A 25801-nucleotide genomic window follows, 5' to 3' on the forward strand; every position below is an offset into this window, starting at 1 on the left:
TACGGGGTGGGAGCGGTCTTGGGGCACCAACTCCCGGACGGGAGGGAAGTGCCAGTAGCATACTATTCACGGACTCTATCCCCAGCGGAGCGGAACTACGCTCAAATCGATAAGGAGGCCCTGGCGATCGTGGCGGGGGTGCACAAGTTCAACGACTACCTCTACGGTAGGCGTTTCACCATCGCCACTGACCACAAGCCGCTCCTGGGCCTCCTAGCTTCAGACCGTCAGACCCCCCAAATCCTATCCCAGAGGGTCCTGAGGTGGAACCAGTTCCTGAACTCCTACACGTATGAACTGGTACACCGCCCGGGCAAAGCCATGGGACACGCCGATGCCCTCAGCCGCCTGCCGCTCCCCATAACAGAACCCGATCCCGCCCCCGCACACGGGGTAATGCTCATTGAATCTCTCCCTGAGCGCCCACTGCACGCGGCAGAGGTAGCCCGGGCGACAGGGAGGGACCGCATCCTGGCACGGGTCAGGGACTGGGTGGGGAGGGGGTGGCCGGCAGGCAAGGTGGAAGAAGTGTTCAGACCGTTCGCGTCCAGGAAGGACGAGCTATCGACACACAAGGGGTGCGTGCTTTGGGGCAGCCGGGTGGTGGTTCCCCCCCCCTTGCGCAAACAGGTACTGGAAGACCTCCACGAGACCCACCCGGGCATCGTGAGGATGAAAGCCCTGGCCCGTAGTTATGTGTGGTGGCCGGGCATGGATGAGGAAATTGAGGGGTGGGTGAGGAGGTGCCAACCCTGCCAAGAATCCCGGCCCGATCCCCCGTCAGCCCCGGTCCACAGATGGGAGTCTAACAGGCGGCCATGGTCCCGCCTCCACTTAGATTTTGCCGGCTCGTATCAGGGCCAGATCTTTTTTATACTTGTGGATGCCTACACAAAATGGTTGGAGGTGATTCCGGTAGCCTCAACCTCCACGGCGGCAGCCGTCCGAGCACTCAGGAAGGTCCTATGCACGCACGGGATCCCAGACACCCTGGTGACGGATAACGGAACGGCCTTCACCTCCCGGGAATTCCGGGAGTTCACGGAGAGGTACCTCATACGACACATAAGGTCCGCACCATTCCATCCGGCAACCAACGGCCAGGCGGAGCGGATGGTGCGGACCACCAAGGAAGCACTGGGGAGAATAGTACATGGGGATTGGGACCACCGCCTCTCAGCCTTCCTGTTCCACAACAGGATCACCCCAAACCCTATAACGGGATCCAGCCCCGCGGAACTGCTCATGGGGAGGAAACTGACAACCCGTCTAGACAGGCTGCACCCAGACCGGGCCCCCGAGGTCCGCGGGTCCCCAGAGGTCCGGGAGGCAGTGCGGGGGTTCTTTCCGGGTGACCCTGTATACGCGAAGAACTTCGCAAGCGGCCCCGATTGGGTCGCGGGGAGAGTCCTTAGGGTGACAGGTTCCAGGTCATACGAGGTGACCACCGAGGGGGGCCAGGTACTAAGACGGCACATAGATCAGCTGCGCCGCCGCACCCTACCCGAAGAAATGGAGGAGGCAGGGAATAGGGAACAGCTAGCAACAGAAGCGCCGGAGGGGGCCTCGCCAATACAGGGACTACCTACTTATGATGCCCCCAGAGACACCGAATCAGAGCCGGAGCCAGAAGCAGACCCCAGCGTCCCACAGCCAAGAGCAGCCTCGCCCACACCAGAACCTGACCCAGCTCCACGAGCGACCCCGAGGAGATCGACACGGGAACGGAGAGCACCAGCATACCTCCGGGACTATGTGGTCTGAACTAGGGGGGGAGGAGTGTAGAGTATCGGACTCTACACACGCGCCGCGCGTCCTCGGGCGACCAGGCACAGCGCGGGGAAAGTCACGGCCAATCAATGTCAAGCGCGGGAAGTTTAACTGGCCAGGATTGGGCTGGCCAGCAGGGGGGTTGTTCCGGGGTGTTTGTATATATTGGCGGACCCGGCCGCGTGTTCCCCAGTTCCGTAATGTACTAGCGAATAAAGCCTGAAGTCTTCACCACGTCTCGTCTCCCAGTACATTACAATGTCTTTAATTATTGGGAGTCAGAAATGCACAGTGAGGCAATCAAATTTACAGAATCCATCAAATGATTCACAGTCTCATGTGGACTGTGAAGAGCTCCAATAGACTGTCTTTTCAACATTTCAACTCAGCAATGAATGGCAGATAAAATTCAACATAAGTAAAGTGGAGTACATTGAGACAAAGGCCCTTTCTGCATTCTGTTTTTACTCCATAATTTCCCCACACTCAAGTTATTTTGTCTTGGATTCAGAACATTTACTTTCATTCTGTATAATGTACTGGGTTCAAAGCATGAGGACGCTCAGGAGACAGTGAATTCAGCTCTTTATTCAGTGATTCAGCATAGCAAGGTAAAAAACTAAGCTGCTCGCAGGGCCAAGGGCCCTGCTTATAAGCATGCAAATGACCTCACCCCTAAACTCAACACATATAACTACAGGTGCAGGGCTGGCCTAAAGCTCCTTGATTGGCCTCCATCCAGAATCCAGGTGGCTATTGTCATGGAGCCTCAAGCTCAGCCAAGTCACTGGTTGCCCCTAAGGCTACTATCGAAATTATGTTTCAGTTCCAATATATAATATTCTGCATTTGTTGAATTTCCTCAGTACTTTATGCCTGGAATCTCTCTCTCTGCAGATTATGCTTTCTGTATTTCCACCCCATTTTGGGGGGGGGGGGGTCTGCAGCTAGCTAATCTAGTTGGAGATGGAAAAGTTCCCACTGCAGAGACAATAAGGAAGAAGAAAGAGAAGTTGGAGGACTCCCCCTTCATCATTTAAAACTATTAATGAGGGAGGGAAGAGCTGAAGAGGATCCTGGTTGAATTTGATGGTGTTTTCCTCTGACAGGGCATGAGAACAGAGAATAGGACAGTGTACCTTTAAGAGAAGCCAAACACAGGAATTCACTTGGATACCCTGAGAAAATGCACACACACCTTGCAGTTCAGTTTTAAAAAATCAGCCTGTACCTGCCCACCACAGGGCTTGAACTGACAGCCCTTGTATAATGAGCACAATGCTTAACTCACTGAGAGCTATCTGGCTGCATATAAAGAGAGAGGCAAGCATCTTTCAAATCCCTCCCTCTGTGATTCTGCAAAAAGAAAGGGAAGGGAGGGGAGAATCCGGCCCCCAAATGCAAGACTGACACATTTGGGAGCAGAGAAGCTCCTAGTCTCTTATATTTACTGATTCCTTCTTATGCTCTCTCTGGCTTTTGAAAAGTTTGCGGGTCCAGAAGGACACATTGTTGTTGGGGGATTTCTATTGTACCCCCAACAACAGAAAACCAAAACTAAACCCTGCTGTTCCCAAAACAACCTGCAGTTATCAGAAGGCTAATACCTACTCACTAATAAGTTTTAAGACCTTGTAGATAAACTCTATTAGACTCCATGTTCAGAAAAGCAAATAGTTTATTAGACTCCAAGTTTCTCCTTTTAGACAAAAGGCTTAAAATATAGTTAGAAAGGCAAAACAAGAGATTACATTAGTACAGTTGCTCATACAGTTCCTTTAGACAGAAGGCTTCAAATGGATAGAAAACAAAGCAGCTAGATAAACTTAGTACATTTCAGTTTCTCCTTTAGACTTAAAAGACTGCTTTAGAAGGCTTAAATATATGGATAGAAAGCAAAATGGAAAACCGTTACACAGTTAGAATTCAGTCAAGCCTAAAGCATAACATACAATAAACAGAGAGCATAATGAAAAATATACGTCCCAACAGGAACTTCCCCTATTAGTTACATTTTCCCATTTACAATCTAAGTCCCATTTTATATTAGAGATCTCTAATATAAGAGCTGTTAGACTCATGGCTTGACCATGAAGTCAGCCCAGAGTCTAAGTCTATTAGCTTGGCATGATCGACACAGAGGGAGCCTCTTGTGCAGATCAGCAGCTTGGTCCCAAAAATTCACAGCTTATAAAAGCTCCAGCGATCTCATATCAGATCTACTGAGCCATACAGCTGCAAACAATTTCATGGCCAACTATCAACAATTTTAGCTAACTCAAAACAATCATGGCTGAGATTGTCCCCAATTCACTTCTACCTTTCATCCAGTTTCTGGGTTTTTGCAAATGGCTGCTCCCTCCATCTTGTTCCCTCCTCTCCAAATAAGGATCTTTACCATATATGGTACTTCCGGCCTGAAGAGGAAGCCTGAACCTTCACCCAGTTACCTCATCTAGCCCTAATATAGATGCCCCATGGTGCTGAAAGACTGAGACCTCTAGTGGCCAAATTCCATAACTGCAGCCAATAATCATAGAGAAATATAGAGGCTTCTAAGGTGTTCGAAGAGCTTAGTGCTCATCTCATAAGAGCATGGCTACTTTCAGAATGAGTTCTTGTAGCCAATTTCATAAAGAGTATGTTTAATATCATAAAGAGGGCCAACCCAAAATGAATTCCACCATAGTCCCCCATTTTGGAACTCTTTATGATCCAACCCAATAATTTAAGACATTTAGGAAACCACTACATATTCTCAATTATCTGTTACATCATTAAGCTCAATGTGTGTGAATACAGAATCAATGTGTGTGAATTTTACAGCATATCTTATGCATACAAGAACACATACAAAACAGTGTAATAAGCTGCGTTTTTACAGCAGCAGAAGAGAAAAAAACAAACAAAAAAAACAAAAAAAGTTTTATTCAATACAACACTGAACTAGCCAATAACTTTCTTCTTCACAAGAAACAAGGGGGGGGGGAGTCTTCTCAAGAATCAAGGGTGGTACAACAACTTTCGCTGTAAACAGTCCCAAAAGAAAAAAAAAACTCATGTCGGTGCTGGAGCTTGCTTCAGAAAGCATTAGGAATACTTTTCAGTTCTGTTGTGCTGCCTTTATCTCTAGCAATTACAGGGGAGCTTCAGGAACCCGCTGTCAGCTGGACACTGGCATGGCTGTCAAATGATGGAACACAGACTGCTCGGATTGTTTCCTAAATGCTTCTCAGACAAATGACATCCCTGCAGAATAGGACAGACTGCTTGCATTTGTTCCCAGACCGCGGATGGCTGCAGGCCCTCTGGAACGTTTACGACTTGGCCATTTTCCCCCATCAGGCATCAAGCAGACTTGCTTTCAGGCATACTTGCTTCTCCAAGTTTGGAGGCTAATGGTTTCAGCAAAGCACCGTGTGAGGCTGTGAGAAAATGACCCCTCTTTCCCCAATATCATGGTCACAAACATGGTTGCCAGGGCGCCTGGAGAAGTGAGCTTGCACCCGTCTGGCCAGAGAGTGTGAGTAAAAGCCATCCAGGAATGATATGGGACTCATGTGTACCAACAGCATAAGTGTATAAGTGTTCTAAAACAGGCACAGAGTGCTTGCAGACACGCACGGACGTTTCCCCGCTACTGTGTGGAGTCCACCATGGTGAGGAGGAGGCTGCGCCGCCACGGAGCTGTCCAGGCGACCGGTGTTGAAGCGCTAAGCATGGAAGCCACTGTGTTTCGCTAACACCACTTGTAGCCATCTTCCTGCCTGGTTGGGCTTCATTCCTTCTTAGTGGGAACCTCATGTACACACCTTGAGTCATTCCTAGCCCGCAAGCAACCCATCCGTTTTATGAATGGATTAATAGCTCGACTGTTGATCCTAATTGCCCAACAATATCCTGACTGTAACTCTGGCAGAGGAGACGATGAGAAAAGAGGAAGGATCTCTCCTGTCACATCCAAGCCTTTTGTCTACACCGGGGATACCTAGGTCCATATCTGATTCCCTATTGTCACATCCCCAGATAATCCCATCTCATCCCAAGCACCCAGCCATCTCCATATTGATATCACCGGAGCCGCCCCAGGCCCTGTCGCAACTTGGAGGTTTCCAGGATGCCCAGGATGAAGGTGAAGTCCATTGGCTAAAGCATACACCCAATCAGGTGTCGCCAAAGACTCACCATTGGTCCAGCCGATGTCCAGCCTTCGTGGTCATCAGCGGAACCTCCCATCTCCCCTCCCAGTCACCTCCCATCCCCTCGGGACTGAGGTGACTCTATATAACCTGTGGACTAGCTACCCACAGGTGTGCTTTCTATTCAGCAACCCCCATTTCCCGCTGTATAGATACATCCCCGATTCCTGATCAGTTTCGGGTCCTCCCCCATTCCCTCATTCGTCACCATCGGAGTCTTCCTTGGAGTCTGCGAGAGGTGGTATCACCCTGTATGTTTATCCTTATATGTACCCCTATCGATCTATCTATATTTCTTTAGACCTGTGTGAATGTGTGATTGTTTTGTATTTTTTTCTTGTATGAATGAACTATTATTCCAAATAAATTACAATTGATTTTATTAAATTAGAGTCCAGTTAATTGAGCATTCACTCTCTGAATGGTTGAGCCTGGTATACATTGGTAAAAAGATTCCTATTAAAGCCAGGTGTCCATCAAACTAATTCCCCAACCTCGTTTTGAGGGCATTTTGGCTTACAAGGCTTCCCTATGGAAACTTTAAGGCACTTAATCTAGAACAAGACACATTACTGATGGCGTAACTTTCCACTTGCTTATTTTCTAGCATAGAACTTATGTTTTAGTACAGACTGACTAATAATTGCTGAGAGATAAAAAACTTTTCTTATAGATAAAAGAGAAGGGGGAAAAAACTATCAAAGGAATGTGCTTAGAAAAACACTCGCTTCTTGCTGCGCTGTTATCAGTACAGTGGAGTGGCTCTGGTCACCACCTCCTGGAATGTGTGTTTAAATCTTTTGTCTTTTGAATCAATGTAGCACTGCATCAATACAGTACTGCACAGTATAAAATCTCACTTTTACAAGGTACATTCCAAATGTTATTAACCCAATACTAAAAATAATAAAACTCTAAGCAACATAGAAGTTTTAACAGACCAAGACAACTTTTGTAAGCATTGTTAATAGCATGTTCTAAAGACAGAAAGCTGTTTTCTTAAAAACCTTAAGCTATACATAAGAAACATATTCTAAAAAGACTTATATGATGCATATATTTCATAAACCACTAAACCACCAAAGGCTTAGGCATAAGCTTTAGAAAGGCAGTTACAAAGTTAAAGCTCTACTTTTACATAAAAATCATTTAGGGTGGCAAGCTTGGTCTTCTTTAGACTTTTTCAATGCATTTTAAACTTGCACAATAGCTAAAATTCTGCACAATAGCCAATTTACTAACATTGCCAATTTATTTCCAAATTCCAATTTATATCCAAATTAATCAATTTACTTGTGCTCACCCAGTCTCCAATGAAACCAAGGCTGCTTTTTAAAAAGAGAATTCCAAACTGCCTTACAATAATCATGTTTGAGACACAAAAACACAAAAATCAGGTGAATCCAGTAGTAGATCTGTCAGGTCCTGGCTATAAAAGATATAGAAGCTAATTCAGCCAATACCTACAGGATCCTTGGGTAACCCTTGGGGTAACACACACAAAACACCTTGTTCTAGCAATGATTCTATCACTGGCAATTTACATTCAGGCTTCAGAGTCACTGAAACAGGCTCTCTTATAGTTCCATTTCATTAGGGTCCCACAAAGGCAAAGTAACCAACAATGCTTCAAAATCCCCAGCAACAGAATCAAGGCTATCCCTTTTTTCAGTAGCCATTAGCATTACCAAGCCTCTATTTAAACACCTTTCCCTTGAGGTGGAACATAGACTCTCACCTGTTCAAAAAAAATCACAGCCCCTAACTTTGCTAGCAAATCACGGATGCCCCATTAAACGGTCAAAATAAAATATATGTAGCAATATCTCATTCAGACATCATACTCGCACACACACACATCTCCCTCCCACAAGAACAGAGGATAACTACTTCTCCCTCCTTCTACAGAAATAGAGGATAGTAGAGTAAAAACAGGCTTCAAGAACCCCCAAGCCTTCTCTTGAGTGCCCAAGTGCAAGAGTACATAACAACATTCTCAGCTGGTGTCTGAGAGACTCCCACTAATGGGCAGTCCCCCTAACCGTCATCTTTTAGAAAGATAGGAAAGGATAGAATGAACAAGGAACACTTATCTGTACACTGTTCCCCGTTTTAGCTAACAAATATACAACCAGAGATAAGTCAGAAAGAAAAAAAGGAAAGTGCTTTTAATAAAGCTCCGACCATGTCAGCCCTACGCTAGTCTTCTCCTGTTAAGAAACAGTTAACCACACTCATCCTCAGAGAAGGCAGTCCCAATAATACAATTCTAACAGAGACCTCTAACCAATCTTATAGCAAAGCAAAGGAATATTATTGTTAAGTAGCAGCAGAAAAGAAAACCTGTAGCTTATACAGCAGTTTATCTTCTAAAGCAGGGGTGTCAAACATGCAGTTCAGGGGCCGAATCAGGCCCCCGGAGGGTTCCTATCAGGCCCCTGAGCAACTGGCTGTCATCTGCTTCCTTCTCCCTCTCTCTTGCTTCCTTCTGCATCACAGCTTTCTTTGCAAGGCTTGCTGAATTGCACAGGAGCTATAGAGCAAAACCTCTATTTTCTCCATTGGCTGAGGCTTGGGGAGGAAGGGGGGAGGCAGAACTTGCATTGCCAGGCTATCTCAATCTCACAGCAGAGCTACTGAGCCAAGCCTCTCTTCCTTCTATTGGCTGAGGCTCCCCCTCCCAGTCCCCTGGGAAGGAAGGAGAGAGACAGAGCTTCCTTTGCCTAGTTCCCTGGATCCCATGAGAGAAATACGAAGAAAGCATCTTTAAAACGAATGAGTGCTAACATTTTAGGCAAGTTTTAAGTTTTTTAAAATATATATTTGTGTTTGTGTTCTTTATAAAATTTATATCTCTACTACCTAATCTTAAATAGGTACACACATGACACGGCCTGGCATGGCTCAGCCCAACCCAACATGGCCTGGCCCAACAAGGTCTCATTTATGTCTGATCCGGCCCTCATAACAAATGAGTTTGACACTCCTGTTCTAAAGTAAAGGGAAGCAGTTTCACTTTCCACACAGAAACCCTCACACAGGTGTTTGCTTAGTGCTCATCTCATAAGAGCATGGCTACTTTCAGAAAGAGTTCTTGTAGCCAATTTCATAAAGAGTATGTTTAAGATCATAAAGAGGGCCAACCCAAATAAATTCCACCACAATTGTCATTTCCCTTTTAAGAAGGAGGGAGAAAAAATAGAATGGAGAGAAGGCATCAATCTAAAGAGAGAGAGATTACAGGGGAGGGCAATGGGTGGGCCTCGAATATCCACCAGAGACATTCTACTTCAAAAAATAGACCTGGATCAAATATGGAGCTGGCAAAAGATCCACACCAAAAGGAGTTTGGGAAGCTGAAGGGTGAAAGTATGCAAAAACCAGTGTGAGTGCTTAGTCCACCAAAACAGATGTAGAAAAAGGAAGAAGCTCTGGGACAAAAGAACTAAAAGCGGGAGATGTTGCAGAAGGTGAATTTAAAAGGTGCTCAGAAACTGCAGCAGAAGGCAGGTGTAGAAGGGCCAAAAATTCCTAATGCACGTTAATGTGGCAAATGATATTCAATATAAGAAAGTTCAGAGTGAGTCAGATTAATGTGGAATAAATTGGTTTTAAGTACTAAGAAATACATTTTGGTGTCATGACAAAAAGCTCACTGGGAACAGAATGGTGCATGAGTATCTACACTTTCTTCTGTCTTAAAAAACCAGAAGTTGATAACCAAGGAAACCAACTGGCAGTAGAATCAAAATTAAAAAATGATTTCTTTATGTAATATATGATATTATTATCACTGATGGATATATCACTGATGGATTTATAGAACTACAGAAATTTATGGATAGGCTTATCAATTAATATTAAGTAGGTAGAATAGCTAATAATGGAATATCTGTGATCCAGAAACTGTACGGTTTACAAGCAGGGCACTAAGGCCATAGCCAATCCTTGTTATTGTATCCCAGCACTAGTGAACAGAGGGTAAACTAGTGTTGATGTAGAGCTTTTTAAGCTGACTTTCTCCTTTGACAGACCAGGAAGGGAGATTTTCCATTATTGGCTGTCTTGGTAGAAGAGTAATGTGGAGATTTCATCTGATGCTTCCACTTTATTGAAGTCCCCCATGCCACATGCACTGTGCCTACAGGTGTCCCCTGAGCCTAGCATTCTTTTTTGGGGTATAGCAGAGGGCTGTTGGGGGAAAGGGGAAAATCTCCTACCTTTTCAACATTCTTCATAGCATTCAACCCATCACTGTGCTCTATCTCCAGGGTGAACTTTAGCTGATCCTATAGAATAAAGGAGCTCCTTAAGCAAGGTGCAGTTCCATAGGAGGCAGCATACAGTGTTATCTCAAGCTGTTGCAAGTTCACAATGTTGAACATATTCCATGATTACTAGAAGACTCATATGTATTTCCATTCTGATTCCTTCAAGGCAAAACTTTTGTCTGGATGCTGAAACAGGAATAGCAAAAAGTAGCTCAAGAGAAAATTAGTTGCCTGACTTGTGGACATTTGTTCCCCTGCTCCAACTTTGCATTTTCCATGTTTCTTGTTCTTTGCAATTTCTAGTCTTTGGACATTACTCATTTTAAAACAACAACAACAACACAGAGATAGCAAACATTTCATGGTACAAAATATTTCCCTTCACAAATTTCTGAAGTGCTTTTCTCTATATTACCATGATTTGAAATAATGTAAACCCACTGAATTCCACAGCTATTGCTCTCCATACTTGTTATATGATATTCTGATTACATGAATAATCTCTCCCCTCCTAATTAATTCCCAGCAAACACTCTTATTAATTGGAAAGTGTAATTCTATTAATTTCTGAGAAAGGTGTGTTTCACCACTGGAATCCAATAATTTACTGTGTTTTGAATCCAATAATCTACTGTTTTTTCTTGTTCCAGACCCCCACCCTTTGCCATGCCTTCCTATTTATTCCCATCACTGACTAAACTTCTTTGTCTCCCTAGCTTTTCTCTTTTAAAATTTCCATTAATATCTATTACAAATGAATAAATATCAAGTGACCCAATGCCATACCAGTTTGGTTCTAGTTTCTCTGCTTCCAACATGGTTCAACCATGAACAGATGGGCAAATAAAAACACCCTGGATACCATTTGTTGGAACCTAAATTCTTGCCTTTTTCCAGAAAATTGTTGCAAGATCCAGCAGCAATCTGTGCTCTTTGGAAATCAAACATGTTACTATTATATAAATGCATGCTGTGACTTTACACAGAGCCTCTTGAAACATATAAAAAGAAAATCATCCTTTAAAACTGAGCCCAGCATTTCAGACATGGGTGTCTCAAATTAGAAAGATAAAGCCATAGCAAAACAACACTTTAGTGACCTAATTTTCTAAGTGCCAGCAGTTCTGTCTGTAGCTGTACTGATTAGTAATCTACACAGTTTATCCAGATCCCAGCAGAGAGATCAGAAACTAGAAAATCAGAGTGAAGCATGTATGATACATAAGTTAAAGGTAGGTTGATAGCAGTTTATTATCTAATTAATTTATAATTAAACATTGATGCAGTCCTCACTCCTGTTCTGTTTCTCCAAGAACATGGCCTTTTGCATTTAAGTGATATTAGTGGTATTAGAATAGTCATATGCAATTCTTCATAACACTTTTTCACTCATTATTATGTTAATACATGCCATTCTGTAGGTTTTCTTTGTGCCCATTCACATTTCACAATCATGGTATTTTCAATGCAAAAAATACCAGTTTCTGACGGCTAGCGTGTGTGCAGAGTGTTCCCAGAAAGTCTCCTATTGGTAGGAACTAGGGTTGCCAATCCCCAGGTGGGGGCAGGGAATCCCCCGGTTTGGAGGCCCTCCCCCCGCTTCAGGGTCGTCAGAAAGCAGGGGGAGGGGAGGGAAATGTCTGCTAGGAACTCTATTATTCCCTATGGAGATTTATTCCCATAGAAAATCATGGAGAATTGATCCACGGGTATCTGGGGCTCTGGGGGGGCTGTTGTTTGGGGTAGAGGCACCAAATTTTCAGTATAGCATCTAGTACCCCTCCCCAAAATACCCCCCAAGTTTCAAAAAGATTGGACCAGGGGGTCCAATTCTATGAGCCCCAAAAGAAGGTGCCCCTATCCTTCATTATTTCCTATGGAAGGAAGGAATTGAAAAGGTGTGCCGTCCCTTTAAATGTGATGGCCAGAACTCCCTTTGGAGTTCAATTATGCTTGTTACAGCCTTGATCTTGGCTCCACCCCTAATGTCTTCTGGCTCCACCCCCAAAGTCCCCAGATATTTCTTGAATTGGACTTGGCAACCCTAGTAGGAACGCCAGCAAGAAGAGCCAACACACCAGTTTCTTCCAGAACAAATGGTGTATTATACAAATTATTTACAGAAGTGAAGATATATACATACATAGTCATGAGTAACAGAATGCTTCATTCACATCGAGAGAAAAACATCCTGACTACTCAGCTGTTAATATAGTTCAGTCCACCAATCAGCTAATTCTGCTGACTCACCATGACTCACTTAGAAAGTCCAGTTATTACCAGTTATTGCATTAGCCACAGCAGTCCTGTGACACCTGTCATTCTGACAGTTCATAATCTAACATGCTTCACAGCAGACTATCATATACTAACACACCTCCTTAGGCTGCTAGTGAATGCATGCCTAATAATCCAGTTAGTTTTACATGCCTTTCAGTATACAAACAGATAAACAGGTAAACAGATCAGCAACGTTGTCTTCTGTGGAACAGTTTTGCAATATCACTAGTCCCCGAGTAACCGACTCCTTCACATTGTAGTATCTGATGAGGATATGTTTACTCCTCCCTTCGGCACATAAATTTTCAGCTAACCGCTTTGCAGCAGAACTATCATTGAACACAGTGATTGGTAAGTCACATACTAACAGTTTCATGTGTGCTTCCCATAGGCAAAAGGAACTACATATTTATTTTCAAACTATTTTGGTGTTTTTTTAACTTCTTCACATTAGAATCAATAACTTTCAATGTTACTTTTTGCATCAAATGCATATCAACAACATGTAACATAAAGCAGGTTTTTAAAAGAAACTTTCAAATTAGCAACAACAGCAGTAAAAATGGGCTGAACAAAGTTACTTACAATGATACAAAAATGAAAAACTGGATATTTATCTATCTCTAGTCACCATCCTGAACAATTTGGTGCCATCTGCAACATGGCCACTTCACTACTCAGCCCAACTTCCAGATGATTTACAAAGTAAACAGTATCAGCCCCAATACCAATCTTTGTGAGACCCCACAGCTTACTTCCCCCCATTATAAGAACTGTGCTTTTATTCTTACTCTTTGCTTCCTGTCATTTAACCAATTTTTAATCCATAAGAGAATTTGTTTTAGTGAGTAAAAAACAGCAGATTCCCACTCAAGAGCTGGTGGAACAAGCAGACAAGAAGCACTCTGAGTGGACCCTGAATTGAACTCAGCTGGGTTGGAAGAAGGTGCTGGGAGCTGGGAAAGAACTGTTGGTAAGGTGAGTTTTATTTTTGTTTTTCCTAAACTGCTAGAGAGCATTAACTGAGGTTGCTGTGGGAGAGAACTGTGTGAGGGTTGCTGTGGGAGAGAACTGTGTGAGTGCCTGGAGCCTGCTTGAGAGCGGTTTCTGATTGCTTCTGGGTATCTCTTGTCTGTTTGTTCTAAGAGAGAAGGGCCTGTTTGCCTGGAGGTAGTTGCTGGCCCTGCCCTCTAATGTCACTCTGGCTATTAATTCAAAGTGAGGGTTTGCGCCTTTAAATTGCAAGGCTCCTCCTTGTCCTGTGACTCTTAGCCTGCGGGCCCTGAAGGAAGATGAGTAGCCCCTCACAAGTAGTCTCAAGAGGCAGTTTGGCAGTGAAACTTTCAGGGAAGCTAAGATAAACAGAACTAATTTTGAAATAGATTGCAGCAGCAGCATAGCAGGTGAGGGAGCTGAAACAGTGACATGTAAAGTTTGCAGGATTTTTGTATTCTTACCTGTGGGAAACATCAATTACCGGTACACTTGCAGCAAGTGTAAGTTGGTAGCCCTGATAGATGAGAAGATATGGGGACTTAAGGCATTCCTGTCCACACTACAGTGTGTAAGGGAAGGTGAGGATTTCATGAACAGAACCCATGAAGTGCTCTTGGGAGGACAACAGGAGGAAGAGGAAAAGGTGTCTCAGCGAATGGAGGAGATCCCAACACAGGATGAGGGTGTGTGGAAAAATGTAACCCACAGGAGCAGGAAACTCAGGAAACATTCTGAACCTTTGGTGCTAAGCAATCGGTTCCAGGATCTTCCCATAGATACTGTTTCTGAACCACTGGAAAAAGGGCTACTTCCCCAGCCTCCATGAAGCTTGAAGGAAGTTTCTCAGGCCCTGGTGGATGAGAAGACTCAAGCTTCTGCTCCCCAATATAGGAAGAGGAGAGGTGCTGGCAGGGCTTTTTTTTGTAGCAGGAACTCCTTTGCATATTAGGCCACACACCCCTGATGTTGCCAATCCTCCAAGGCTTTACAGGACTCTTATTAAAGAGCCTACTGTAAGCTCTTGGAGTAATGGCTACATCGGGGTGTGTGGCCTAATATGCAAAGTAGTTCCAGCTACAAAAAAAAGCCCTGGGTGCTGGTAATTTGGGATTCTCTTCTTAGAGGAGTAGAGCCCAAAGTGTGCGGACTTAACTTGATGTCTCAAGTAGGGTTGCCAAGTCCAATTCAAGAAATATCTTGGGACTTTGGGGGTGGAGCCAGGAGTCTTTTGGGGGTGGAGCCAGGAGACATTGGGGCAGAGCCAGGAACAAGGGTGTGACAAGCATAATTGAACTCCAAGGGAGTTCTGGCCATAACATTTAAAGGGACAGTACACCTTTTTAAATGTCTTCCTTCCATAGGAAATAATGAAGGATAGGGGCACCATCTTTTGGGGCTCATAGAATTGGTCCCCCTGGTCCAATCGTTTTGAAACTTGGGGGGGTACTTTGGGGAGAGGCACTAGATACTATACTGAAAATTGGTGCCTCAACCTCAAAAAACAGCTCTCCCAGAGCCCCCAAAACCTCCAGATCAATTCCCCATTATACCCTATGAGAATCGATCTCCACATAAGGAATAATGAAGTGCTCAGCAGATGTTTCCCTCCCCCCCCCATGTTTCTGGCGACTCTGAAGCGAGGGATTGGCCTGTCTACTCACGAGTTGCTGCCAACTTCTTCCAAGTAACACAGACACGCCATCCCAAGAGGAAGCCTTTCAATCGGAGACTGAAGCCTCTGGAGGTGGAAAGGCACATGGTCCTCTGGGGGTGGGGTTTCCCCCCGCCGGCCAGCTGACTGGGGGCAGGAAGGAGCCTGGGAAAGCGGAAGAACCCCCGCTGGGACCTGGGGATTGGCAAGCCTAATCTCAAGAGGCATGCTGTCTACCGGGTGCACACATCCAGGATGTGACAGAAAGGATAGGAAGACTTGTCAGACCTCCAGATTATTATAATTTCATGCTGATCCACATGGGAACAAATGATAATGCCTGGTACAATCGGGAACATATTAAAATAGACTATATGGTTCTGGGTCAGAAAGTGAAGGAGTTAGGAGTGTAGGTTGTGTTTTTATTTGTGTATTTATTTCTCGCATTTATATCCCGCCCTCCCTGCCCAAGCAGGCTCAGGGCGGCTAACAACAATCAAACCCAAACAATAGAACAGAAAGCAAACAATTAAATTAACAACCATTACCAATTAACAATTTAAAACAGATTAAAATAATTTAAAACAATTTTTGGTGCTAGTGTTGGTACCATTACATTCAGCGATGTTGGACATCTACTTATACTGTAGTTTAACTAAAGACAATCGCAATAGAGCTGTTTTACAGGCCTTGAGGAACTTTTCTCAGTTCTTCCTGTCAAAGGCCATAGCTTAGGATGGGAAAGAAGAATAATGAAAATAAATGACCGGCTATGTAGATGGTGTCATCAGGAAAGGCTTGGATTTTTGGACCATAGCTTACACTTTTGAGGTGAAGCTCTTCTATTGGGAGATAGTTTGCACCTCACAAAGGTAGGGGGGAAAGTGTTTGGTAAGAGTCTACTATCCTACTATGGAGGGCTTTAAACTAAATGGTATGGGAGAGCAAGACAATAATTCAAACCCTAGTATGATGCCAATAACTGGAGATAAGAACACTAAAGTTTTGCTGGGAGTGGCATGTGAGCTAGGTTACATTAAATCACAGGTATATAAGGAAATGAAAATCTCAGGGTGCATAAAACATGGATTCAGATGTCTCTACACTAATGCACAGAGTATGGGAAACAAGCAAGAGGAACTGGAAGTCTTAATGCAGGAAGGTGACTATAACTTAACAGGCATTATTGAAACTTGGTGGGATGACACTTACAATTGGAATATTAGGATTGAGGGGTACAATTTATTTAAAAGGGACAGACAAATAAGGAAGGGAGGGGATGTAGCATTATATGTAAAGAAGATATATACTTGTGAGGAAATGTGAATCTCTGCATGGGAGTTCAGTTGGAGTCTCTGGGTAAAAATAAAAGGAGTAAGAAACAAGAGTGATATTATGGTGGGGGTCTGCTATAGAATACCAAGCCAGGCAGAGGATTTAGATGAGATACTCCTAAAACAGATTTCAAAGTTCTCAAAGAGAAGGGGCACAGTAGTAATAGGAGATTTCAATTACCCAAGCATCTGATGGAAATCCAACTCTCCTAAAAATGAAAGGTCAAATATATTCTTGATTTGTTTTGCTGACAACTTCATTTTTCAGAAAGTGGAGAAGGAAACAAGGAGATCTGCTATCTTGGATTTGATTCTCACAAACAGGGAAGAACTGGTTGATGAGGTGGAAGTAGTGGGCACCCTGGGTAGTAGTTACTGTGTGATTTTGGAATTTACAGTCTTGGGAAAGGGAAAAACTGTATGTAATCAGACATATAGGTTGGACTTCAGGAAAGCAAATATTGACAAATTTAGGACTTGAAAGAAGAATCTGAAAACTCGTTCTTTAACTAGGAGCAGCGGTGTTAAACATGCAGCCCAGGGGCCGAATCAGGCCCCTGGAGGGCTCCTATCAGGCCCCTGAGCAAATGGTTCTTGTCTGCTTCCTTCTCCCCTTCTCTTGCTTCCTTCTGCATCTCAGCTTGCTTTGCAAGGCTTGCTCAATCGCACAGAAGCTACAGAACAAAACTTCTATTTTCTCCATTGGTTGAGGCTCCTCTCCCTCATGGTCCCCTGGGGAGGGAGGAAAAGAGCCAGAGCTTCCTTTGCCCAGTTCCCTGGATCCCATGGGAGAAATACAAAGAAAGCACCTTTAAGACCAACAGGTACTAATGTTTTAAGCATGTTTTATTTTAAGTTTTTTTTTAAAAAAATCTTTAATTATGTTTGTCTGTGTCCTTTAAAAAAGTTTATATCTCTGCTATTTAATCTTAAATAGGTACACACATGACCCAGCCCAACACAGCCCAGCCTGACAAAGTCTCAAAGCTTTCTATGTTGATATGGAAGGTAATTAACAACAGCGTCTCGTACATTGTGTACAGATTGGAGGAAGCATAGAGCAATGAAAAAGGATTATTATAATATATTTTGGACCCATTGAAATTCTGTGAATAATTTAAACGGTCCTGAAAAGAAGGATTTCCCATCCAAAACGGTTTTCATAATTGGACCGGCTTGCTGTTGAACTACCTGCAAGGACATTAATGTAACTTTGGCAATTCTTGCTTTATATGGACAATAGCTGTGATGTTTAACTGATATGGTTTTCCTTTTGTATTTTTCCCATTATTGTGTTATATGGTGATATATGGTGATTTATGGTGTTATCAGGATTATTAGAGCAATTCAAATATATATTGATTGAGTTTTATTACATGGAGAGTTGGTTGTGTAATTCCATAGCTTTTTCTCCCTCCATGGTCTCGATACTGTTGTAAGGTCTCATTTATGTCAGATCTAGCCCTCATGAGTTTAACACCCCTGGCTTAGAGCTCACAATCAAAGGGCACTATAATCAAGTTGACTCTTTTGCTCTGAACAGTGCATTGACTGATGAAGCAAAGTCATCTAGAATATAAGTCTTTTCTTAGAACAAACTGAAACTAGGAAGTCTGCCTTGTGATTCAGCAAGACATTGAGCTAGATGTTGAGTAGTGCCAGAGCTTTTTTTGAGCAGGAACGCAGTTCCAGCTGACTTGTCACCAGGGTGTGTGTGGCCTAATATGCAAATGAGTTCCTGCTGGGCTTTTTCTACAAATAGCCCTGTGTGAAACAATGGTGACATCAGTGGGTGTGGCCTAATATGCAAATGAGTTCTTACTGGGTTTTTTCTACAAAAAAGCCCCGAGTAGTTCAACTATAAACTACTGAAGAATTTTGCTCTGCTGACTCAGAATTGCTGGGTGTCATCTCCCCCATCTTTATCGATGTTTTACTGATTTTATAGAGTCCAGTTGTTAGATAGATATGGACATATGAAGCTGCCTTATACTGAATCAGACCCTCGGTCCATCAAAGTCAGTATTGTCTTCTCAGACTGGCAGCGGCTCTCCAGGGTCTCGAGCTGAGGTTTTTCACACCTATTTGCCTGGACCCTTTTTTGGAGATGCCAGGGATTGAACCTGGGACCTTCTGCTTCCCAAGCAGATGCTCTACCACTGAGCCACTGTCCCTCCCCCAAATAGGTGATAGACTGACAAACAGAAAGACAGATAATTAAGAACTTTTAAAAATACAGAATGCAAAATACACTAGGAAATATATATTTCTGGTTTTTTAAACCACAAATTAATAAACATGTCAACATTATTGCGATAAACTAAATATATGTATCACAGTAGTAGATCTATGTGCTTTACTTTGCCATTAAATAATAAAGGAAGTCCATTTTCAAACAAGTTACTGTGTTGTCTCCCTTCTGTTATCTCCTATGTAATCCGTTACATTAGAAAATACTATTAGCGTATAAATGCTCAGTAAGGCACGAGGCAAGTGAAGCATGCTGATCTGACAGCTAGTGTCAAAACAGATGACATCAGTGTTCCAGCAAGGCTCAGCCAAGTAAAAACTGGTTCTAACCAGGATAAGGTGATGAGTGCAGAATGACTCAGCACTGAAAGCTCATTGGTACAGAGGCTATGTGTATGTGTATTATTTATTTATTTATTTGTTCGATTTATATCCCGCCGTACCCCACCAAGGCGGGCTCAGGCGGCTTACAATACAAAAAGCTAACAAAGATCAGTTTAAAATACATTAATAATTATACAATAAAATACATAAAACTCACATCAATATGCACTATGCTACCTTTCCCTTAAATCAATTCTTCAAGTATTCCAGTGTTCAATATTCTGATGTTCAAGTTTAAATATTCAGGCATCCCGATATCAATTAATTGTATGCCAACCGGAAGAGGGCTGTTTTACAGGCCCTGCGGAACTGTTCAAGGTTCCGCAGGGCCCTCACCTCCTCCGGGAGCTGGTTCCACCAACAGGGGGCTGCAATCGAAAAGGCCCTGTCTCTGGTCGCTTTCAGACGGGCCTCCTTTGGCCCAGGGATTATAAGGAGGTTCTGAGACCCCGATCTCAGCACTCTCTGGGGAACATGTGGGGAGAGACGGTCCCTAAGGTAGGTAGGTCCCAGGCCATAAAGGGCTTTAAAGGTCATAACCAGCACCTTGTACCGAACTCGGTATGTTATCGGCAGCCAATGCAGTCTCCGGAGCCCCAGCTGAATGTGCTCCTGTCTAGGGAGCCCTAACAACAGCCGGGCAGGGGCATTCTGCACTAGCTGCAACTTCCGGGTTTGGCACAGGGGCAGCCCCATGTAGAGGGCATTGCAGTAGTCCAGCCTCGAGGTGACCATTGCATGGATCACTGTTGCCAGATCGCCGTTCTCCAGGAAAGGGGCCAGCTGCCTTGCCCGCCTAAGATGAAAAAATGCGGACTTGGCAGTGGCTGCTATCTGGGCCTCCATAGTTAGAGTAGGCTCCAATAGCACCCCCAGGCTCCTAACCCTGTGCACCACTGTCAGAGGCACACCATCGAGGGCCAGTAAGGGAATCTCCCTCCCTGGACCACGGCGACCCAAGCAAAGGACCTCTGTCTTCGCTGGGTTTCGTTTCAGCCCGCTCAGCCTGAGCCATCTAGACATGGCTTGAAATGCCAGGTCCAGGTTTTCTGGGACACAGGCAGGCCGGCCGTCCATAAGCAGATAGAGCTGGGTGTCATCAGCATACTGGTTGCAACCCAGCCCATATCTCCGGGCAATCTGGGCAAGAGGGCGCATGTAGATGTTAAACAACATCGGGGAAAGAACTGCTCCCTGAGGGACCCCGCAATCAAGTGGGTACCTCTGGGACAGTTCACACCCAATCACCACTCTTTGTCCCCAACCCTTGAGGAAAGAGGCAAGCCATTGTAAAGCCAACCCCTGAATCCCCACGTCGGCGATTGGGAGTGTATATAAGCAATGCTGTGCTGTCAAGTCTGCAGATTCAATGATGAGTCGGTGTGGATACAAAGACTCTATTTTATTGATACTGATACTTGTGGCCTAAGCCAGGTCTTGAAAAGACTGAAGTACATACAGTAGATACATTGCATATAAGGTACACTTCAAAGGGATTCCTACGGGGAGGGAGGATTGTGCAGAGGACATTCACACATATATGTTACAATACATTCTCGTGTTGATTAGAGGCCCATTTGGCCTTGATACTCCCAGGCTCCTTCCTCTCCCCCAAGCCTGAGCTGAGAAGGTACAGATAAGACTTTTCACACATTACCATTTCAAAGCAGGAACAGTTCTCTGATGGGAGGAGGGAATAGGAGAGGATGAGCTAGCAGCATTTGGTTATACTTTGGTTCTACCCAGCATGCTCTTTGCTTGAGCCAGAGTTACAGACAAACTTGACATGTGCTGTACAGTAATATCCTTCTACTCTATATGGTTGGTTGGCGGAGCACTTTGCTGAGAAATTGTGTATGTGTGTGTGTGTGTGTATATATATATATATATATATATATATATTGTAAATAAACCTGTATACAGTTAAGTACACAGAGTGTCGTTATACTGTGTCTTACTATATCAACACTTATGTGGACCAGTGGTGGCAAGACTAAGCGGGTAAAAAACTGCTCAAATAACAACAAATACTGCCTATTTAAAATGCTTTTCACTTCTCTGTTGATAGAGGAAACTTAGCAATATTTAGCATAACATTTTCATAACTACTTATATGTGGAATAAGTTGATGGTACTAAATAGATATAGTCTTTGTACACATAAATAATATTAGCAGCATTATAATTGTTCTATAGTTAGCTTCATCTTATTTCACAGTAATTTTTTGCTGTATCATATGTCCACCACATGTGAAAATAGAACCATCTTTCTGTTACTGTTGTCTGAATATGGGGAGAAGTTGTTTGTGTGAGCCCAGCATGCCTACACTTGACCCTTGCCCAACTTCTGATTGGATCGGCCACTTGGGACCAGGGAATAGTGAATGTTTCCTTGATGACTTAGTCTCCTGACTTTATTTACTGTGACAAACAGGGCAGGGGGAATGTCTATTGATACTTCGAATTTCACATCCATCATCCATGATGTCTTTCTGATCCTGTGGTTCCTTTCTTATCTGTTAGACTGGTACTAGAGTGTGGTGCAGGAGGGCAAATGCCATAGTTCTCTTAAACTACACAGTACCACAAGTAGAGAGATTCTAGTATGGTTCCATGCTATTCAAAAACCAACCATTCATGGTTCATAGAGCTCAATGTAATAAAAATGTTGATAACACCCTGTTTCTTCTTTTCATCTAAATCAGGTGAAACACTGGGAATTCTGAACAAGAGCCTAGAGGTAATAATGATGATGGACCAATTAACTGAAGTTTAGTCCAAATAAGACTGAAGTACTATTGTCAATAACTGAGCAAGAGATGATTATGAAGTCATCCTGTTCTTTAAAATGGGTTGCACTCTTCTAAAGGAGCAGTTTCACAGCTTGGAGTCTACTATTAGATTTGGATATTCAGGCGGAGACACAAATCTCTGCTTCTGTACATTCAAGAGATGATCTTCTCTGTGGTGTTAGCCCTGGACCCCCTCTTCCACCATTATGGACTTTTGTTCTCTAGCCCTGATGCCAGGCTCACATGTACTTTCAGTTAAAATGGACACTAGTAACTTAAAAACTCATATGCCTACTGCTTTATGAACATTTAGTCTCACTGGACTATAAGCATTTGGCCTCTATGCCAACCCCAATATGGACATTTATGGACTATGCAGCAGTATTTCCAGCCAGGGTCCAGTCAGCTTCCTGCCTGTGCCTGCTATTGTGTGATTGTTTGTGCCTGCCCTGCAAAGAGGACTCCATACTGCGCTTCCCAGATGAGCTGCTCAGCTCCACAGACAGCAACTGCACTCCTCCCATCCAGAAGACAGTACCAGAAGTAGCACTGATAGAAACTATGTTCCTGAGATGTCCCAAAAACAACAACACTCACTCCTGCAAACCACCATGCAGAGGTGATGAGGACCCCACTACTACATTCCAGAAACTAGGTATGCTTTGCAGATGTAAATGAAGAAGCGAACAGTGAACAATAGAATGGCTCCAATGTCTTCACACCTAACAAAAGATTCTTCCTGCTGCCCATCAAAGCAAGTGTCTTGAACAACAGAAAGTTGGTGAAGATGATTATTAGTCAACTACTTCATCTTGTCACATAGATCTCCATTGTTTTAGCTAATGTGTCACAATAGGTAACTATTTGGCACTAGATTGACCACTCAAATTTCTTTGTTTTGAGAATGGTTTGCACTAGGTAAAACCGTCATCGCCATTAATCCTTCTGTCAAACTCCTGGGAGCCATCTCCAGGCTGATGTCATGTACCACATGACATCGCCTCAGGACACAAATTTGGCTATAAAAAGGGCAGGTTTTTGACCAGTCAGGTATGTTTCTGATGGTACCCTTACCCTTGCTGTCCGAGCCACCCTCAATTACCTGATCAGTATTGGAACCATTATTGTGAGATACACTGTTTGTTTCTTGCTCCCCTTCCCTTATCGCTAGAGAAATTGTCCTTCTGCTTCATTGAAAGGTAGAGTATCACCCTGTATGTTTCCCTATCCAATTTCCCTTCTGAATTTTCCTAGGACTGTGATTGTTGAGTGATTTATTTTCATAAGAACATAAGAGAAGCCATGTTGGATCAGGCCAATGGCCCATCCAGTCCAACATTCTGTGTCACACAGAGTCCCCCAAAAAATTATATATATACACACACACACACACACACACACACTGTGGCTAATAGCCACTGATGGACCTCTGCTCCATATTTTTATCTAACCCCCTCTTGAAGCTGGCTATGCTTGTAGCCGCCACCACCTCCTGTGGCAGTGAATTCCACATGTTAATCACCCTTTGGGTGAAGAAGTACTTCCTTTTATCCGTTTTAACCTGACTGCTCAGCAATTTCATCGAATGCCCATGAGTTCTTGTACTGTGAGAAAGGGAGAAAAGTACTTCTTTCTCTACTTTCTCCATCCCATGCATTATCTTGTAAACCTCTATCATGTCACCCCGCAGGCGACGTTTCTCCAAGCTAAAGGCTGACTGACTCCAAGCTAAATGGCTGACTGACTCCATCTTAGTAATAGTGATGTTGTTTCTGCAAATGTCATGCTGAGTCATGCTGCATCATGGCCCAGCTGTTTCTTGTTACTGAGGTAAGGTGGAATGACCTCACCTGTAATTAGGCTTTGTGCTGACTCACAGAGCTGATGCAACCTCTGGTGAGATTGCATGATTGGTGTGTATATTTAGGGAAGCTCAGTGAGCTTGCTCTTCCTGACTGTAAGGATTGTGGGTACTGTGAGACTCACCGTCCGGGTGGCAGCGACACTGCTGGTGTTGATCCTGTGCTACTGTGCTTGGATCATGCTGTGTATACTTACTGGTGTATACTGTTATCTACTGAAGTGTGTACTGATTACTGTGTATGACCTTGGCCTGGCAACGACTCTGAATATTGGATACTGTCCTGGTAAATTTATTCTACTGTTGCATACAGTTGTCTCTCTTGTCTAGTAATTCCTGTGTTTGCCTGTCCCTCTTCTTCAGTGTCTTCTGCTGTGTGCAAATTCTCTAACAAGGTGCGGCGACCAGAACTGCACACAGTACTCCAAATGAGACTGCACCATCGATTTATACAGGGGGATTATGATACTGGCTGATTTGTTTTCAATTCCCTTCCTAATAATTCCCAGCATGGTGTTGGCCTTTTTTATTGCAATCGCACACTGTCTTGACATTTTCAGTGAGTTATCTACCATGACCCCAAGATCTCTCTCTTGGTCAGTCTCTGCCAGTTTACACCCCATCAACTTGTATTTGTAGCTGGGATTCTTGGCCTCAATGTGCATTACTTTGCTCTTGGCCACATTGAACCGCATCTGCCACGTTGACACCCACTCACCCAGCCTCAACAGATCCCTTTGGAGTGCCTCACAATCCTCTCTGGTTCTCACCACCCTGAACAATTTAGTGTCATCTGCAAATTTGGCCACTTCACTGCTCACTCCCAACTCCAAATCATTTATGAATAAGTTAAAGAGCATGGGACCCAGTATTGAGCCCTGCGGCACCCCACTGCTTACCGTCCTCCACTGCGAAGACTGCCCATTTATACTCACTCTCTGCTTCCTATTAATTAGCCGGTTTTTGATCCACAAGAGGACCTGTCCTTTTACTCCATGACTCTCGAGCTTACTAAGGAGCCTTTGATGAGGAACTTTATCAAAAGCTTTCTGGAAGTCAAGGTAAACAACATATGTTGGGTCTCCTTTGTCCACATGTTTGTTCACCCCCTCAAAGAAATGTAATAGGTTAGTGAGTCAAGATCTTCCCTTGCACACATTTTCTTGTATGCTTGAACAATTTTCTTAATTAAAAAAAACATTTTTAGTTTCCAAATCTTCTTGTTATTTGAAAGGGCTCCTGGATAGACTGACTCCTGTATAAACAGGTTATTGACCCTGCTTAGTTTGTCATCTTTGCCCACCTAAATAATTCCCCCATACCTCATTTGAGGGCAATTTAGCTAGCAGTGGTGGCACCTCACCTCTGAAACTTCCTACCTCCAAGATCCTACTGGTATTAGATCTGCTTAGCTTTAGGCACCAAATAAAATGTGACCTTTTTATTTACAGTTTTAAATTGATCTTATGGTTAATCTAAATGACTTTTTGTTTGGGCTTTGTGTCTGTGTCTTTTAGATTTTGTATCTGACTATTTTAGGCTAATTGATATTCTGGTTTTCCATTGCAGTCATAAAACCAAAGATGGTAGTAATACTCTGTATTTTTGGTGACAGTTAAAATATTAGAATAACTTCTATCCCATTAGTAAGTTTTATCCACCTTTCATGTATGCTTTTGGGTTCCCCCTTTCACCAACAGCCTTCAAACCAAATAACAGTTCATTAGACATTTTAGAGATTTTCTGAGGTGTTTTTTGACAGCAAATGACATTAAAGAAAAGCTCAAAGTGCTTAGTTACCCACAGGGAAAATGAGAACTGTTGGGATTTTTTAAAAAAAATCTCCTGAAAAACTTTATTCCTTCTTGTAAAAAAATGTGAGGTTGTCCTCCCGCAAATTTATGTCAATACAATCGTATTTGCTTAAGCATTTACTGAGAAATATTAGAGACTTCCAAAGCAACTCTACCATTCCATATTTAACTGCATACTTTAGCTTTCAGAATAGTCAGTC

Source organism: Heteronotia binoei, chromosome 21, assembly GCF_032191835.1.
Source record: "Heteronotia binoei isolate CCM8104 ecotype False Entrance Well chromosome 21, APGP_CSIRO_Hbin_v1, whole genome shotgun sequence".
Lineage (NCBI taxonomy): Eukaryota > Metazoa > Chordata > Lepidosauria > Squamata > Gekkonidae > Heteronotia > Heteronotia binoei.